The sequence below is a fragment of the Bubalus kerabau genome, chromosome 9, assembly GCF_029407905.1.
Source record: "Bubalus kerabau isolate K-KA32 ecotype Philippines breed swamp buffalo chromosome 9, PCC_UOA_SB_1v2, whole genome shotgun sequence".
In the NCBI taxonomy this organism is placed as follows: domain Eukaryota; kingdom Metazoa; phylum Chordata; class Mammalia; order Artiodactyla; family Bovidae; genus Bubalus; species Bubalus kerabau.
Window position 1 is genome coordinate 73,856,890 of NC_073632.1, and position 17,834 is coordinate 73,874,723.

General features: G+C 37.2%; 1 protein-coding gene across 1 annotated transcript in view; it reads right to left on the reverse strand.

Annotated features, from left to right (window-relative positions):
- THEMIS (thymocyte selection associated) overlaps window positions 1-17,834 on the reverse strand; it is a 191,164-nt gene that overhangs the window by 88,257 nt on the left and 85,073 nt on the right. The gene's annotated exons all lie outside the window — the stretch shown is intronic.

Sequence of the window (17,834 nt, forward strand, 5' to 3'; positions counted from 1 at the left end):
CAGAGATATTACTTTGCCAACAAAGGTCCATCTAGTCAAAGCTATGGTTTTTCCAGTAGTCATGTATGGGGATGTTAGAGTCGGACCGTAAAGATAGCTGAGCACCAAAGAATTGATGCTTTTGATCTGTGGTGTTGGAGAAGACTCTTGAGATTCCCTTGGACTGCAAGGAGATCAAACCAGTCAATCCTAAAGGAAATCAATCCTGATTATTCATTGGAAGGACTGATGCTGAAGCTGAAGCTTCAATACTTTGGCCACCTGATGTGAAGAACTGACTCCTTGGAAAAGACCCTAATGCTGGGAAAGATTGAGGGCAGGAGGAGAAAGGGATGTCAGAGGATGAGATGGTTGGATGGCATCACCGACTCTATGGACATGAGTTTGAGCAAGCTCCAAGTGTTGGTGATGGACAGGGAAGTCTGGTGAGCTACAGTCCATGGGGTCGCAAAGAGTCAGACACGACTGAGCTACTGAACTGGACAGAGCTGAACTGAACTGCTAAAGCCCTATAAAGAAGCTTCCAAGTTTATAACAGAGAAACAGAAAGTATTGTTGACTTTTTAATTACTAACTCTCTGTGTCTCCTTCCCCTACCCACTAAATTTTCTTTTTCACTTTAGCAGAGGGTCCAGGGAGAAAAGGGGATAAGGAGAAGTATATACACTGTTTTGCATTGCTGATATCTCTGTAATTTAGATGTGGCAAAAGTTAAACACTGACCCATTCATTCATGGAATACTTCTGCATATTACTTAGAAACATCCTAATTACGAATGATATTGCAGTTTCCTTGCCAAAGGCTAGCCACTTACAACTATCGCCTTCAGCTCTTGGGCTTCAGAAAATTTACCGATTAGTCACGTTCCCTTCTCCTCCCTCAAGTTCATATCTTGTCTGCAGAGAACCCACATACACGCTGAGTCATTGACGGAAATGTAGTTTATTCCCAGTATCACTCACCCTAGGCAGAGAGCTTCTTCCATCATAACCTCCTACTTTTTGACTTTGTAGATATATGTCAAATACTAGTCCCTATGTTACTCAAACTCCCACAGCCCAATGCCATGATCTCCAAATGAATTACTTGAAAATCTCATCACAATACCTGAGGTGAGAAAGAAGAGCCCAACTACCTTTACTCATAATGTTGGAGGCAGAAAACTCAGAGGATGTGGTCAACTTTCAGAAAAATAAATCTCTCCTCCCCTTGCTAACTTCTCAATCTTCCTCTTTCTCGACCTGAAGTGAGATGAGGTGCTCCAGCACTTAAAAAACACTTGCTTCTGACTTCACTAGTATCAAGTTTCCTTTGGCTTCCAAGATACAGCACTGGCCATCTCTGTTGCCAAAGCTTGCAGGACTTCATGTTCCAAGTCCTGCATATACAGTCTAGCAGCTCACTTTAAACTATGTAGGGTTCATTGGGTCACATTTAGTCTCAGGTTTGAAGCAATGCCCTGGTGTAATTTCAGGGCAATGAGTAAAATGTAATAATCTGTTAGACTATACACATGTGTACCTATGCATACATATGCACCTATATCTTTATATCACTTTATCACAGATAAATACAGATCCACACATATATGTGTGCCTGAGCCTATATGTATATTAATAATGGAAATACAGTATTTACCAGAAAAAAATTTAACGTGATAACTGGTGATTTTATTTTCTTCTTTTGTCCTTCTGCTTCCTAAAATGTCATGCCTTATTCTTAAAATCACTTAAAAAGTATATTTTTATATAAACATAGAATAGTGGATTTTATTTTAAAGGTATGATCATAGTTCAACAATAAAGTAATCACTGAAAAAGGATGAACAATCCAGAAGCAGACTTCAAAGAAATTTATTATGTGATAAAAAAGCTATAGAAAATGAAGAAGAATTTCTTAATGAATAGTATTTAGATATTTTGAAATCACCTTCATAATATCAGGTGAGTTCAATAATATATAACCTATGCACATACACATGTGTGCACACATACATGTATGCATAGCACACATCTCTATGCATGCATATATGTGATTATAGATTTTAAGTGTATATGAAATCAATTTTTTAAAAAAATTAGAACTAAATGGGATTGATCAACATGTATTAGGTCACTGGAATGGGGATAAATTTAAAAGCAATACAAGTAGGCACAAATGAAATGAACCGGTTTGGGTGTATAAGAATTTAATACTTTCACATAGAAATACTAAGAACCACTAGTCTGGAAATACCCCAAATGTGACAAATTTGAAGACTGTTTTTAATATATGGCTTTCAAAGGAATTAATTTAGAGAAAAATAAAACAAAATGAAATAAGGTAAAGTTTCCTTTTTTTCTTTCTCCCTATCACAAACATTTATTGAGTGATTTCTCTACACCAGGAACTTTAATAACACTAAGGAAGTAAATACACATGTTCCCTAGCCTAAGGAATCATAAAGTCTAATTATCATGATAGAAAGGTAAAAACCATTATAACACTTTAAGTGCTGCAACAGTAATTTCATAAGGCTTGTTACAGAAACCCATTTAGGAGTACCAAGCATAAGTGTGGGCTGAAGGTTGGGAGGTACAGGAGTGCAGGGAAACTTCCTTAGGACACGTGAAAACATAGAGTCGCTTACATGAAACATAAAAGATGGTTTAGAATTCTAGCTCTAACTCTTATTGGTAGCTCTCTTTCCTTGGGCAATTATTCTCTGAGTTTCAGTTTCCTTTCCTATAAATTGGAAATAATAGTAACATGCATGTGTGTGCTCAGTCACTCAGTCACGTCCAACTCTTTACAACCCCTATGGACTGTAGCCTGCTGGCTCCTCTGCCCCTGGGATGGATTGCCCAATACACTGGAGTGGGTTGCCAGTTCCTCCTCCAAGGGATTTTCCCATCCTAGGGATCGAACGCACGTCTCCTGTGACTCCCGCATTAGCAGGCAGATTCTTTATCACTGAGGCACCTGGAAAGCCTAGTAACACTCATAGGGACACTAAAAGGATTTAATGAGAATTATTTAGTTATTTGAAATTTAGTAAGTCACCGGTGAACAGATAAAAATAACAAAATTCTTTTCAAAGACTGGGAACTGAGGAAAGAATCAAGTCTTTGCAAATTACACATTTAGTCTAGTTGAAGTATAAATGTGAAGAAAGATATGCAGAGAAGGAAGGCTTTAGAAATACATAAAGGACAGATGATAAAAAACAAATTCAAAGGAAAACTACATAGAATTTTTAGCAAGAGACTACACAGTAAGAGTTTCCTTTTACAATAGATCAATATGTCAGTGATGTGTAGAATGTATTTGAATATAGTGTGACCAGAAATAAAGGCTACACATTTATTGAAAAAGTTTGCATATAAATGGATGCACTTAATTCAAACTTGTGTTGTTCAAGAGTCAGCTGTAGTTAGAAGATGGTCTCAATAATCCATCCAAGAAATAATGACGACCTGAAGTGAGGAGGTATATATTCAAGAGATGTTAATAAATAGAATCTATAGAATTTAAAAATTAACAAATGGGAAGAGTAAAAAAATTTAAAAAAAAAACAAAAAACGGATTGTTCCTAGGTGCCTGGTTTAAGTTACTCAGTATACAGCATTTGGAAAGATAAGAAATACAGAAGAAAGATTAAATGTGATTAATGTTTTTAAAGACAGTGGAGTAGTCCTTGTATTGTTCACTAGTATCAGATTTCCTTCTACATCCAGGCATAAAGGAAGGTTACACTTTCTCATCCCCAGTTATACAGGGACTACACTTTTCTTTGCTTAATTAAGTAAGTGTAGTGGATAGAGCTAGAGCTAGAGATCTATCATTACTGCATTATTTCCAGTTCACCAATCTCTATCCATACAATGACAACCCGCCATGTTCCAGAAAAGGGAGTTTGCGTTGACATAGGTCCTTAATACAGGATGCCATGCTTCAAAAAAATTCTCCTTTGACAACTTAAAATTCCATGAAATTTTAAGTTCCACACACATTGAGAACATTGATGAGTTCTATCATTTTTTGTGAGGAAAAATAAAAGCATCAGTTAGCCACAGCTTGAATTTTGATTCTAAAATCACAAGTATTCTCAGTGGCACTGAGTCCCTTTAAATATTATTCATTATATCTACCTGAAGGTCTATAATCCAGACTTTTGGTCTTGGAAAATTATACAACATTGAGCAGCCTTAATCACCTTAGAATTGAGGTAATAAATTTGAGACTACCTTTATTGGATTTTGTGAGAATTAGATGAGTTTACACAGGTAAGAAAGCTTAGAGTAGTGACTGATTCATTGTAAGCATTGAGTTAATAAAGTTCTCCAATTGCTTATTTTTAGGCTTTTTAAGTTCCTCTTTTTTACCTTATATTTTGGATTTCCTCACAGAATTCCATCATTCTTTCTCATGAGCTACACACTGTCCAGTTTCATCTAATCCTCTCCCAGAACTTCATTTACTATTTATATTTTCTGACACTTGAATCATCAACTTCATCCTGGAATTCTTTCCCGAACTACAGACTGTTAACTTCTAACCAGACACCTCAGCTCAGACATCTCACAGATATTTCAAACTGAGCATACTTTAAAATAGACTCTTCCTTTTTCCTTGCAAAACCATCCCTCCATGTCCTGTATTCTTGATTTAATGAGTTTCATCACCATCCATTCTGATGCTTATGTCAGAAGTCTGGATATTTTCCTTTTACAGTGCCTTTTTACTCCCTACACTTCATCAGTCACACATCCTACAAATAACATCACCTAAAATTGTTCTGAATATTTCTCTTTCAGTCACAGAGGCAATTATCTTCTCTCTCTTGTATTAGTATTTTAAGCTTTCTAATTGGTATCCTTGCCTCTATTTGAATGGATTATCTGCTTTATAATTAGAGTATTTTTCTAAACTAGACAATTGAATAACTTTATGAGATGCAGTTTTTAAAATTATTTTTATTTTGTATTGTGGTATAGCTGATTAACAATGTTGTGATAGTTTCAGGTGAGCAGTGAAAAGATTCAGCCATATATATATATATACCTGTTGATGTTGTTACTCTTAATTCAGTGGTTAAGACTCTATGCTTCCAAGGCAGAGAATGTGGGTTCAATCCCTGGTCAGGGAAATAAGATCCCACGTGCCATGCAGCCAACAAACAAACAGAAAACCCTCCTCACTTTATAAGTGTACAGTTCAGTGAGTTTACTAAATTTATAGAGTTGTGCAACTATTGCCAAAATCCAGTTTTAGAACTTTTTCATCACCCAGAAAGTTACCTTATGCTATCTGCTTGCATTTCATTTCTACTCCTACCCACCACCCTAGGCACCATTTCTCTGTTTTCTGTCTCTATAAACTTGTCTTTTCTAGATGTTTTGTATCTAAAATAGAAATTTTATTGTTATTTCTCACCTGGGGAGCCTACAACAGCCTCCATTTATTTCTCTTTAGAAAATCCAAGTTCCTTAAAAAACAGAGCAGTTTAGAAAGAACAAGTCTTATTTTTTAGTGTGGAATACAACTGATTTTTTTTCTTCATTTTTTTGGTGTACTAAAACACTGAAGTATAGTATTTTTTTTTAAGTTAGGAAGATAAGGAGAAAATGAGAAATTGTTTCAAATCCTAAGCTAAAAGTTGAAGCTGTGGGTTTAATGGGCACAAAAGGTTATTGTGAAAGGAGGCTTGAAAATAACAAAATGAAGTACCTCTTGGAAAAACAAAACCAAAAAAAAAAAAAAAAAAAAGACTAAAGGTAGGAGAGATAAGGAATGGTGGCAAGGTTTGTAAGAACATGGGAACAATCCTTAGGAAATTCGGTAAGAAGAAAGGGGTCCACAATCATGTGGACCTGATGACAGAAATAGGCAAAGGGTAGGTCAAGTAACATGAAAACTGAGTTCTGACCTTTGGGAACATGCAGTGTGGCAGGAAATCTAATATGCTGATTCTGAGAAAGTCTCATTCCCCATCTGTGGCAGAGTGATACAGAAATGAACTGAACAACTTTGGAGCCCTGACCTAAGAAACTTGGTAATGATTCACCTTTTATATCCTAACCCTCTTTGGTCTTCTACCCTCATATTATTACACTGTGCTACAGACATTTTAAGCTTCTCCTAGATCCTGATATGAGGATCCAGGAGACAACTCAATGGACATGAGTTTGAGCAAATCCGGGATATAGTGAAGGACAAGGAAGCCTGGTATGCTGCAGTCCATGGGGTCGCAAAGAGTCTGATACACCTGAGTGACTGAACAACAACAGATCTTGATAAGGTTATATCTCCACACTATAGCCAACACAGGATTTTTTTTTTATTTTTTATTTTTTTTGGCTAAATCACTCTAAACAGCACTTGACATCTGACTGTTTCTACATGTCCAAACTTACATATTTCAACTGAGTCATTAAATATCCTTTCTGAGCTCAATCCCACATTTCATTGTGTGTATGTGCTCAGTTACTAAGTCGTGTCTGACTCTGACTCCATGGACTGCCCACCAGGCTCCTGTCCATGGGATTTTCCAGGCAAGAATACTGTAACGGGTTGCCATATCCTCCCAGGGGATCTTCCAGTCACAAGGATCGAACTCACATCTCCTCCGTCTCCTTCAATGGCAGGGGAATTCTTTACCACTGAGCCACCTGGGGAGCCCACATTTCGAGAGATTTTAATAAGTTGTCTTCCAAATCCCAATACTAACCTGGAAACAAGACTTTTCAATTTCCATACTGTAATTGTCTGTCTTCCTATGTCTAATCCATTGTACAGAAAGTCCACTGAGCACAGATACTATATTTCATTCACCTGATAGTCTCCATTGCTGATCATAGTAAATGGCACATAGCTAAGGTTTTATATCTATGGAACTAAAATAACTATAAACAATATAATAATTATAAAACACTGTATGCACAATGTACAATTAAAGTAATATTTAAAGAAATTCAAATCAATAGATTTTTAAATCTTTCTCCTCAATCTTTTATTGCAATTATATAGTTTTAGTTTTTCTCTATGCATCTGTAATATGCTCTGATTTTCCTTGACTTATTAAGAATATGTTCATTTTTTGAAATCCATAACTCATTAATCCTCACTAATCTTCTTCTTTGTATAGGTCCATAGCTCTCTTAATGAATAAAAGGCTTCCTATTCTCTCTGGATCTGTGTTATCACCAACTTGATGGGAAATTTCAAAATTCCTAATTTGAGTCCTAGTCCTCATTCTAGTTCCTGAAATTTATTTCAGCTAAATCTGAATTGTCACCAAAGAACTTTCTGATTATGCCAGTAATGGCCTTAGGTCTTCCCTAAATGTCTAACATCTCAAATAGCTTAACGTATTCTCCAGCTTTTTCTCATTACTGGATCAGTAAAGAAAAATTCTGAGCATGGTAAACTCATATTTATAAGAATAAAATGCTAGAAGGAAGTGTCTTTCCTCATGTCACCACTTTCTTGTCCTTTGATGTTTTTAGAGGTACCTGAAAAGAGTATAATTGCTCCAGACCAGACACACTGGTAGAAGCTGGCATCTCTCAAAGAATGAACTTTCCTTAAAAAGCTGATATCCAAGCACATTTAAATAAATTTTAAAAAATAGGAGATCATTTCTAGTTGCTTTCTTTAATAAATCCATATATATGAGTGATTTTACTGGGAGCCATTTTATATGTATAAAATAAATTGTGAGTATCAGAAGGAACTTAAAGACTGAGCGTGGATAGAGAAGAGAGTAAGAATTGAGTTCCAAGGCACTTGAACACTTAGATGTGAAGACCAGAGGAAGAACCAGCAAGGACCTCAAAAGAAAATTCGACCCCTGCAGCATAAGAAAACTGGTAGGGTATGCCTTTCCAGAAAATGAAGAAAGATTCCAAAAAGTAGGGGGTATTGAACTGTGACATTTACTGCTTAGTATCTAAATAATAAGAGCAGCAAAGATTGACCATAAAATTTGGCAACCTGAATACCACTTGGAACCACAACCATTACATACTTCTCAGTATCAATTACCTCCCCTGCAAAAAATATCAAGACTCATTTCATGAAAAAGTGTGAAGGACTAAATGAGAAAATACATGAAAGCACCTAGCATAATGCCAGCAATAGAGGTGTAAGCAGGAGGTTTTTTAAATTATTGATACAGACTGAGGTTGTCCATAACATAGACCGCCTGAATACAGTATGCTTGACAACCATGTGAGAGAATTTGGCTGAAGTGTCTAGCATGACTGGAAAAAGAAGAAATGATTATAGCTCAGAGAAGAAGCTGCAACCAGAGACAATGAGGAGAAAAATAGTGTGGTAGGGCAATTCCTATCCTTGGATAACAATTAAAGGAACACACTTCTTAAAGGATAAAACTTTGTGTTTTATCCTATCTCATAAATGGTGACTGCACACTTTTTAAACATTAGTTAATATTTGGAAAGCATTTGAAAACAACAACAAACTTCTCTTAAGGACAAATGGTATATAAAGTTCAGTGAGCTAAATAAGCATACTGTCACAAGTTAAAATTCCACTCTTATCTACTACACAATATATTGTATAACTCCATAATTTTACAATCAACCATTTTACATTTTGTATCTGCATAAATATCTATAGGTGGGCTTCCCTGGTGACTCAGTGGTAAGGAATCCATCTGCCAATGCAGGAGACATGGGTTTGATCCCTGGATCAGGAAGATTCCCTGGAGAAGGAAATCGCAACTCACTCCAGTATTCTTGCCCGAGAAATCCCAAGGAAAGAGGAGCCTGGAGGGCTATAGTCCATGGGGTCACAAAGAGTCAGACATGATTTAGCTACAAAACAATAACAACAAATAGCTATAGACTTATTATATAGTTCTTGTGGTCTTTGATATATAAAATTACTCCATTTGGCTAATTTTTAGTCAATGGCCTTCTAATTTTATAAGATTTCCCCTAATATTTTCCTCTTCTCATCAGATTTAAAATTAGTTATGTAATTGGTCATGGTAAACATCTTAATGGTGTGTCCTACAAGACAGCTAAAAGCAAATTGTGTTTTTAGAAGTATTTTTCATCATAATGATCATGACTATGACATCATGATCATATTGAAGCTAGAGTCTGGATGAAGTATAATGTAAAAGAATTAATGCTGCAAAAGCCTGGTTGAAAGTCTGTCCTTAAATAATGCATTTGTATGAATCATTTCTTTCTCTATAAATTTTTAGAAAAATACTAATTCTTGGGAAGCCTATTTTTATGCATTCTTTCAGAACCATCTTATGCTCATTTTCTATCTTAACATTTACGCAGGAAATTTGGTTTGCAAAGCAAAGCATATGTCCTTATTTATGTAGGTCTTACATCAGCGATTAAAAGTAATGGTTGACTTGCAAAAAATGTATTTGCTCAAATATATAGCTTATGCTTTATCAATTTTTTCTAGGCAAGGTTTTTATTCTAAAATAAATTCAGAACTGATAAATACAGTAATGAAAAAAATCATATGAATCCATTTTGGAAATTGTAAAGTCATTTGGAACTTACCCTCTCTAGATTTCTCCACCTGCTCTTTGGATTTTTTTAAATTTTAGAAGAAAATGAATGTAGCAAACTCAAAAAGCAGCAGTTAACGATCTAGTGAGCCCACACATAACTCAATGATTCTAGGCACTAAACTCACTACAGAAATTATAGGAAGTTGGCAATTCAAATGCCTTCCCTTTATACAAACTGTGCACTGAACATTCCAAACTGCTGATTCTTCTCCTAAGGTTGCTCATTTCTAAATAGGGGTATCCAGGTTATCGACATTTAAGAAAGTGAAAAGCTTTTGTAAATGCCAAAAATCTAAAGTGAAACAATTTATTCCAAATTTCATTTAATCGTTTTGCAAATCTACTGGAAAAATAAATATTTTTTAATTTACATTTTTGTGGAACTTTAATACTAACACTGAAAATATAATGATCACCTATTTGGTGGTATTTTACTTCTTGACTCCACAGATGGGAGAGAGAAGCAAGGAACAGTACTAATGTTTCTCATCAGCTCTTTCTCATTCACCCAGTGAGAGCATTCTCAGTTGGCAGAAAGCTCAAAGATGGCCAAATTTTTGGTTTGTTCAGGTATTTCTAAACAGGAGTGTACTTCAACCATCCTGGAATGCAAATAATGTTCTCTGGACAAAAACTCCTTAGAAAAAAATAGTATTTTACTATTAGTTTTACAGCTTGCTCATTTTTTGCTTCCAATTCCCTTAAATTGGACAATGTTTTCTAATGTCTTACTTTAACCAATTACTTTTTATTTAAAATTCACTTAAACCATTCTTTGGCTATTTGGCTAGAAGTATTCATGTGTCATAACTAGAGGAAAGTTTTAAAAGTTCTGATTACTCTCCCACGTCCAACAGCACAAAAAGTACTTATAAATATTCTGTGCTACCCATTGGGCACAGATTTCTACCTGCAAGGTTTCAGCTGGAAATTGGATTTGGCTCATTTTCAACCCAGCACTTCCTTTAGTCATTCTTTGCCTGATTTTCCCATCTTTTTCACTTTTTCCTACTATAGTTGGGTATTTACAGGCTAAACCCATTTACTAAACTACAAACTGCAGGGAACTCAAAAACCATCATGTACTAATCTGTATGTTATCTGGCCCTAATAAAAGCTCAAATATCTGCTAACATATGCTAAAACTGTATCTCACAGTTAAAATTTGTATTTTTAAAGAAAGACCATAGATTCCCTTTATTTTCCTTGTTATTCAGATTTAAATCCCCAATTTCTTAAGTATGTCTATATTTCACATTTCTTGCTTTTGGTCTTTGAAAATGGCTGACACATTAATTTTCTCTATTCACAGCAAAATAGACTTAAAGCTTCTATGTTAGAACAAGAGGACACACTAAGGCATCAGTCTTCAGAAGTTCAGAGTTGGTTACAAATCCACTCTTAATGCTTTACACCACATCAGCTTAACAAAAACAAAAACAAATCACATCCTTTGTGACTAAATCCTACAGATGACAAATGAGTGGATGTCTCTAAAGATCTAGATTTAGCCTAAAAGTGTGGGTTTCTTTAACACTTTTCAGCCACTCTGTCACTCCAGATCAGAAATGAGTCTCTGTACCCAGCAGCAGCTGTTGAAGTGTTCTCTCTGCACCTCCCAGAAACGATTGCTTTCTTCTGCCTTTTTCAGCTCTCACTCTAATTCTGGTACAGGGTTTGTTTTCTGCTCAGTTCATAGTACCTTGCCATAACTGTCTCCCCTGCTCTTTGCCTTAATGTCTCCTATGGGTGTTCTTGTCCGACAGAAATCTAGACATTCCAGCAGCAAAGTGGACACTTGGGCATTAAATGGCCAAACAGAGTTAGTGAAATGCAAGATTTCTGGTCCCAGATGCAATCTCCAAAGGAGTGGAATATCTCATCTTTCAACCAAAGGTTTGTTTTTCTATCTGGTTATAGGCTTTTTCATCAGAATATAGAAGTTACATTTCTCCTATGTGGCACTCAGAAGTCATAGCCATATATATTCAGGACAGGCAAAAACCCCAGTGAGGATATGCTCTTTCAAACTATTTGAAACTACTTCTGACAGAGAAACTAACCATCAGAGAAGGAGAGTTTCCTCCACAACACTCTTATTTAGAACAGAATTTTAGGCCCAGCTTAATTTATTTAATCGCTTTATAACATTTAATCACTTTATAACACTGTTTTCATCTGATTAAGTATCAGAATGCACAAATCTTAAAGACACTATTTTTAAATGGTATAAACCTAAGAGGAAATTGGAAAGGTTGCTTGGTGCATTCTTATCCTTTTTTTTTTTTTTCCAGACTCCAAACGTTATTCTTCCAAACACTGAACTATCACATTTAAAAAACAACAGCAGAATCTTCCAGTGTAACTTCATGGGCCTGGAGATGTGCTCTCATCTCTATTGAAATCCACCCCCCAAATCCTCTGCCCGGCTTACACCCAAACCACAATTCTCAAATTTCTACTACAATTTAGTGCTTTCTTAGTTAGGTATTAGAGAACAGTTGACAATCTCACCTTGGGAAAAAATTCTATAATATTCTAGCTCTTATAACCTATCCTAAGAGAGTCTTAATTTCTAAACTTCTTAGGTGGAGTGTGGAGTTCATAACTGACAATGGATACCTATCACAAGTGAATCTGATTAACACTGTGTATATTTAATTTCTTACTATTAGACAGCCTATACAACTATTCTATTATTAACAGTACAAGAAATGATCTTGTAAAGCTAAGGGCCAAGGGAAGGCAAAAGTAAACTGTACAATGAAGGATCTGATATTCTCCCCTTAATATGGTATTTTCATGAGTCAAGTCAGTTTGAGTAGTTAAACTCCAAATAACCCTTACAAATCATCATCTGAATTTAAGGCACTATTCCACATACAATCCAAAATCTTCGAGGCTTCCTTTCAATGGCTGCTTTCTGCCTACAAATATTTTTTTTTTAATCTTATTCAATCCCTTCAAAAGCATACATGGAAGAGCTTTAATGCAGATATCAGAAGAAATATGAAAGAAATATTTGAAAGGATGACATTGTGATAAAAAATGGTTGGTTGCAAGATTTTTCAAGTACATTATGAAGAAACTGACAGAGTTTCTGTTTAAATTCCAAAAATACTGAATAAAGTCCCATCTTCATGGTGCGAAAAAAAATGTTGAATATGAGGCAGTCAGTAGATCTGAAAACAGGTAAATTAGAGCATACTCTGGCATTTTAAACTGATTTCAGAGAAAATATAGCTCTTTATTGACCACACCAGAAATGATGAAACTAATCATGAAGAATTATAGATGCTCAATTCTGATGAACTTTCCATCAAGCAGGTATCTCTTGATAACACCACTAACCTAGGGTTTCCTAGCTTCTGCTGAACCCTTTTCAGGGCCAAGAAATAAGTTCTAACGTATTACACCAAAAATGTCCTTCCTTTCACTCTCAACCAATGTTGCAATGGAAAATAAGAATGCATGGTTGCTACAAAACAGCTCTTTCAAATATAAAATATAACATCATCTAGCACTAAGTCATTCAAGTTTAGACTATCACTCAGTTTCCCTAATCATTCACAGAACAAAATGACTCGTGGACCTTTTAACATCTTAACAAATAACTCTTAACATCTTAACAAGTTCAGTTAATCAACATTGTTTAGAAGTGTGACTCAGAACTAGACACACAGTCGATGTGGGGTCTGAAAATGTGGGGTCAGTCGTGTCCAACTCTTTGTGACCCCATGGACTGTAGCCTACGAGGCTCCTCCGTCCATGGGATTTTCCAGGCAAGAGTACTGGAGTGGGTTGCCATTGCCTTCTCCAGGGGATCTTCCCGACCCAGGGATCGAACCTGGGTCTCCTGCATTGCAGGCAGATGCTTTACCCTCTAAGCCACCAGGGAAGCCCCAAATAAACAGTTAGGAATTATTAATTTGATCTGGAATCCTACATGTATAAATTTAATCGAAGATAGCATTTGTTTTAGTTTGGCAGCTGGTGATAAAAGAAAATACATGCACTGATCTCTGTCCCTGGTTCTTGGCACAGAGCTCCTAAAGTCCTTGTAAATTCCTAGGGGAAAAGATACTAGGAACATCTTATTTTTTAATATTTGGTCTTTGATCCCAGCTCCTAACACAGAGTTTCTAAATCCCCTGGAATTTTCTGTGTGATAGTGAGAGAGTTAATTCTTAGGTAGGTTGATAAAGAGTCCCAGGCCCTCAAGGAGGAATGAGTCTGAGACCCTCGAGGAGTAGAAAGGGGTACACAGTCTCAAGGAGGAGAAAAAGACAAACTTTTTTTTTCTACATTGGTTTGTCTTAGTCACATAAGACATTATTTTCTTTAAGCCCAGTTCAGTTCAGTTCAGTTGCTCAGTCATGTCCAACTCTTTGCGACCCCATAAATCGCAGCAAGCCAGGCCTCCCTGTCCATCACCAACTCCGGGAGTTTACCCAAACTCATGTCCATCAAGTTGGTGATGCCATCCAGCCATCTCATCCTCTGTCGTCCCCTTCTCCTCCTGCCCCCAATTCCTCCCAGCATCAGGGTCTTTTCCAATGAGTCAACTCTTCGCATAAGGTGGCCAAAGTATTGGAGTTTCAGCTTTAGCATCAGTCCTTCCAAAGAAATCCCAGGGCTGATCTCCTTCAGAATGGACTGGTTGGATCTCCTCGCAGTCCAAGGGGCTCTCAAGAGTCTTCTCCAACACCACAGTTCAAAAGCATCAATTCTTCAGTGCTCAGCACTCTTTATAGTCCAACTCTCACATCCTTACATGACCACTGGAAAAACCATAGCCTTGACTAGACGAACCTTTGTTGGCAAAGTAATGTCTCTGCTTTTGAATATGCTGTCTAGGTTGGTCATAACTTTCCTTCCAAGGAGTAAGCGTCTTTTAATTTCATGGCTACAATCACCATCTGCAGTGATTTTGGAGCCCCCAAAAATAAAGTCTGCCACTCTTTCCACTGTTTCCCTATCTATTTGCCATGAAGTGATGGGACCAGATGCCACGATCTTCATTTTCTGAATGTTGAGCTTTAAGCCAACTTTTTCACTCTCCTCTTTCACTTTCATCAAGAGGCTTTTTAGTTCCTCTTCACTTTCTGGCATAAGGGTGGTGTCATCTGCATATCTGAGGTTATTGATAATTCTCCCAGCAATCTTGATTCCAGCTTGTGCTTCTTCCAGCCCAGCGTTTCTCATGATGTACTCTGTATAGAAGTTAAATAAGCAGGGTAACAATATACAGCCTTGACGTACTCCTTTTCCTATTTGGAACCAGTCTGTTGTTCCATGTCCAGTTCTAACTGTTGCTTCCTGACCTACATATAGGTTTCTCAAGAGGCAGGTCAGGTGGTCTGGTGTTCCCATCTCTTTCAGAATGCTCTGTACTAATGAGCTTACCTTGTGTCTCAGCTGGTAAAGAATCTGCCTGCAATGCAGGAGATCTGGGTTGATCCCTGGGTTGGGAAGATCTCCTGGAGAAGGGAATGGCTATACACTGTAGTATTCTGTCCTGGAGAATTCCATGAAGTCGCAAAGAGTTGGACATGACTGACTTTCACTTCACTTCTAATGATTATATAATAAAAATGTATATTGTTTCTCCTCCTTAACAAGAACCTTCTGACTAATCTTGTTACCTTGTAGGAGTGGGTCTGGTAAGACCTTTCTATTGTTAGTTCTAATCTTGTTAATGTAAGATCTATCTTGTGGGAATAGATCTAAAAGTATGTAAGGCCTTGCTAAGACTAGTGAGCGGGGCACTTTCTGTTCCCCTTCTGATGTCTATGTCAGAAGTGTTCTCTGTCCTTTTTCACTGTAATAAACTTCTGCCACACAAGAGCCTGAATGATCAAGCTTGGTCCCTGGTCCCAAAGCTAAATCTTCTTCTTTGGAGGTCATGAATTTCATATCTTTCACCAAAAGTTATCAATAGGGGTGCCTTTTGTTCTAATAAGGTGACTCTGGGTAGATTCTCAGATGGCTCTTGGATGGGGGCTGGTCACCAGAAACACCAAGCCATAATTAGAAGCTTGGAATTTTCAGGCCTAACCCCCATTCTCTGGAGGAGAGGGACTGGAAGAGGAGTTAGTAATTGTTCATGCTTACAAGAGGAAAAGTCCATAAAATTCCCAAAAGTACAGAGTTCAGAGAACTTTCAGTTTAGTGGACACATCCACACACCAGAAGGATAGTACTGTACACCCCAGAAATTCCTGACCCTTCCAGACCTTTATCTGACTGTTCATCAGTATCCTGTATCATATCCTTTAAGAAACATAGGAAGAGGACTGGAAGGTTTTCTAAGCAGTAACCTAGACACAACATTATCGCTTTATGTTTCTTTCCTAATAAAGCATATAGATCATTTTCGTTTGACATTCTTTCAAAGGGCATTAAAATTTTTTTTAAATTTTTTTTTTCTACAAATGCTTTCTTAGTAGTTTAGGGATTTTTGGTCTTTTCCCTCCTACTTGTAATAGGCACCTACTCTTTTATATCTCTAGACCTTCACATACTGCTCCCATATTTCTATTTTTGGGACAACTAGTTGTCATTCCCTTCCCCACCAATCCTGGCTGTAGTGGGGACGACCAATGAGTTGATTAAAACAGGAAATGGGCATGTGATCCAAACTCCTCCTTCTTTTAAAAATTGGAACCAAACAAAGAAATTACATTCTTCTCTAGTGATGAAACTATGAGATGCAGGAACTTTCACAAGTCCTGCCCAATGTTTGATGAAAACGAAGGCCCGCTCTGGCTGTGTTCTACATCCTATCTCTAATCACCCCTGAATCCTAGTGTACCCTTAAGTTCTCCAAAGATACATGAACTCATACGTTCATTAAAAGGAAAAAGGAAGGGATAAACCATTTTGCCAGCAAAACAACACAGTTTAAAGGCTCAGTCCCACAGGACTGCTGCCCACTTCAGATGCCAGTTGCAAGTAGTAGGTCCCCAGGTTATTGATAGCTTCTGTCTGACGGTTACAAATCAGAGGTCCCAAGAATCCCATCCTTGGGTTTATTAATTTGCTAGAGTGGCTCACAGAACTCAGGGAAACCCCTATTTACTTTAACCAGTTAAGAAACTTTTTGGAAGCTCTAGGGAAGAAAGCTCTCTTGTCTTTCTAGCTTCTAGAGACCATCCGCATTCCTTGCCTCAATGATTCCTGCCTCCATCTACCAAGGCAGAAATGCTCCACCTCTCTAAAGTTCTTCTGTAGTCACATCTCTCTCTGACCCTGACCTCAAGTGAAAAAGATATTTTAAGGACTCTTGTGATTAACTTGGACCCACCTGAATGATCCAAGATAATCTCATCTCAATGTCCTTAATTTTAAGAACATGTGCCAAGTCTCGTTTGCTTTCCAATGTAGTGTATTCAACAGTTCTGAAGGCTTAGGCATAGACATAGGCATAGGCAGAGGCATAGAGGGTGAGAGGGTGGTGGTAGGGGGATGGGACTTTCTTCTGCTTCCCACTAAAAATGAGAACAGCATTCCATCTCTCACATCATTTGATTCAGTAATAAAAATATATTAAACAGGAGAAGCCAGACACCCTCCATGTTTAGCAGCCTGTTAATCAACATTATTTGGAAACAGTTTAATTTCAAAATGACTCCTTCAAAATTGATTTTCTGGAAAGGAAACTTCTGCTGGTTTTATCTTTTCCTGAAGATGAGTTTGAAGATCTTTATTGGATTTCCCCAGCAAACAATCAGAATGCAATCTTTGAAATGTAGAAGTAAAAGTATTTCCATACCCACATCCTTGAAGCCTGAGGCTGCTATCATTCCTGAGTTTAGAGAATAAACACAGCATCTCTCTTTGTTTTACTAATTGCTTTGTTTCCCCAAGCTGCCAGCTCAACATCTGCCAGGCCAGAATGCACTCTCCCCACACACCAGAGAACTAACTACTGCCGGCCAGATGAAGGACCTGAGCTCCCTGGTGTAGGGGTAAGTGATTTCCAGGCACTCAGCAGGTGGTTTCCAAGAGGCAAAAACTTTCAGAGAAAATGAAGCTGAAACCCCTCCCCTCCCAAAATCTTTAGAGTGGTTATGGAGTTGTTGGTTCTATAATGATCTCATACTGTCTGCAGTTTTATTGATTTTGTTTTTCAAAAGAACTGTTAAAGATGACAATTCTCAGACAGGCAGAATGTGGGCAGATGCCCATATTCTCACACAGTTCTGCCAAGACACTTTTGCATCTTTCTGCACATAAAACAAAATGAAGACATGTGTCATAGACGCCCGCTACTGGTACCCCACC